Genomic DNA, 2,378 nt, shown 5'->3' with positions numbered 1-2,378 from the left:
ACAATAAAACAACATTACATTGATGAGCAAATTCCTGTCCATTCAGTTGGTTTTTGGATCACTCGCAGAATGATCTAATCCATTCCAGCCCCTTGCTATTCCTCCCTTTGTGCCATACATTATTTTCCTTTCCACATTAATAAAAACCCTGCCTGGAAGCTAGCACTAAACATTTCAGTTCAGCGTTCTGCAGATGTATAGTTTGGAGATAGAACATTTGGATGGGATCATGCTGTTTATGGTCAAAAATCAGGAGCTCCCTTAGTAACTTAACTAAAATAAACAAAACTAAAATAGGACAGGTGCTGGAGACCTGCTGTGTTTCTGCTGCAGTTTCTACTTTTATTAAATTAATTTCAATTGTGGAAAATATAACTTGCAAATATACCTAAGTACCATACTGCCAGTGTGGGGGTATAGCTCAGTGGCAGAGCATTTGACTGCAGATCAAGAGGTCCCTGGTTCAAATCCAGGTGCCCCCTCAGTAATATGCTGTTTTTCCCTTGGCAAAGGGATGAATTGGGAATTTAGAAGCATCCTAAATAAGGATCATTGAACCCAAAATGTTAATTCAGCTTTCCTTGCCGGATGTACAATACTTATTATAACAATTTCTATTTTTGTTAGGAAGGCAGCATCGCTGAATAGATTCATATCTGCAGTATTGACGTTTACCTTATTCAGTAGAGCTGCCTGAATCATGCAAGTCCCCAGCTCCATACCCAAAACCTAGAAAATGATTGCACTTTAAGTAATAAGCTTATAAGCACTGGGTGCAGGAATGACAATGCAATTCAATGCAGTACAGTTCAGTACAGGAGCAGGCCTTCAGTCACCAAGCCTGTGCTAATTAGTACTCCTTATTTACTCCTTATTTAGCCTCGCTTCTTATTGCCCATGTGTGAGTTTCTATCCCTCTACCTCACATTGATGTGTTTATCAAGATATGCCTTACACATCGTTAATGTGCCTGTTCTCCCCACTACCACTAACAGAGCATTCCAGGCACCCACCATCCTCTGCATGAAAATATTCCCCATACTTCTCCCCTAAACTTTGCCCCTCTAATCTTGAACTTATGCCCTCTTGTAGTTGACCTTTCCACCCTGATCTTTCCACCCTAGGAAAATGCCCCTGACTATCCACCCTACCTATGCCTCCCATAATTTTGTAAACGTCTCTCAGGTCGCCCCTTAGCCTCCGTCTTTCCAGTTAAAGCAATCTGAGTTCATCCCACCTCTCCATATAAGTAAAATGCTCCAGACCAAGTAACATCCCGGCAAATCTTCTGTGCGCACTTTCCAAAGCATCCACTTCTGATACTTCTGGTGATTTGGTGACCTGAATATTCCAAATGTGGCCGAACTAAGGTTTTCTCCAGCTGTTACATTACTTGCCAACTTTTATATTCAATGCCCTGGTCGATGAAGGCAAGCGTGCCCCAGTGAAGTTGCTTTATTAGAAGAATGTTACAGAGACTTGGTGACACCCAGCTCACTAGGAGGTCAGAGGCTCAGCCTGGCAGGGACAGTACTTGACAGTTGCAGGTTTAGAAACATATTCTGCAAACTCCAAATATGGAAAGTAGTCAGCTTATTAGATCCTCTTGCCACTGCCTGTTGCTAGTATTGGACACAAGCCACAGATGTTTTGAGAAAGGTGTGAAGATGTGGATAAAATGAGCAATCTGGAGCCCCAGCTCTATCTGCATTCTGCGCCTTCTTCAACAATGTCTCTAGGGAGCACCCCCAAGTAGCAGTGGGGCTGCACAGCATCCCCAGATCCCTATACATTGTGGTGAGTACCATACTGAACAGAGCTAGAGGACCACTTCAGTCAGATACCCCAAAGGCCAGAACCAGCCCTAGATGAGACGTGAAGCATTCTCAAAGTAACTTCAGGTTTTCTAACAAAATGTACCATCTCAGCGCAGACAATATATTAAAGGTGTGAAGTTAAAGTCATACCTTTCATTCATTGACTGAGCTGAGATGACACATTTTGTTAGAAAACCTGAAGTTATCTTGAGAATGTGACTTAGAAGGAGTTCTGGGATTTACATATCAACGAACCAAAACTCGCAAAACCTTACAAAAAAATGAAGTTAAAAATCACACAACACTAGGTTATAGTCCAAGAACTTGACCTACTCTTGGCAAATAAAGCATGGCAGGTGACTGAGGTGTCAGTGGAGCACTTTGGAGCCAGTGGCCATAATTCTATTAGTTTCAAAGTAGTGATGGAAAAGGACAGACCAGATCTAAAAGTTGAAGTTTGAAATTGAAGCAAGGCCAATTTTGACAGTATTAGGCAGGAACTTTCAAAAGATGATTGGGGGCAAATGTTCGCAGGTAAAGGAACGGCTGGAAAATGGGAAG

General features: G+C 42.1%; 1 non-coding gene across 1 annotated transcript; it reads left to right on the top strand.

Moving 5' to 3' along the window:
- Nucleotides 1-410: 410 nt before the first annotated feature.
- On the top strand, nucleotides 411-482 carry trnac-gca (transfer RNA cysteine (anticodon GCA)). The gene has a single exon. It is a non-coding gene; the product is annotated as a tRNA-Cys (tRNA).
- Nucleotides 483-2,378: the final 1,896 nt, after the last annotated feature.

Source organism: Chiloscyllium plagiosum, unplaced genomic scaffold (genome assembly GCF_037043375.1).
Source record: "Chiloscyllium plagiosum isolate Xiang-an unplaced genomic scaffold, Cpla_swu_hap1 HiC_scaffold_7, whole genome shotgun sequence".
NCBI classification, from domain to species: domain Eukaryota; kingdom Metazoa; phylum Chordata; class Chondrichthyes; order Orectolobiformes; family Hemiscylliidae; genus Chiloscyllium; species Chiloscyllium plagiosum.
The sequence above is the reverse complement of the archived record's forward strand: the minus strand, read 5'-3'. Positions and strand labels throughout refer to the sequence as shown.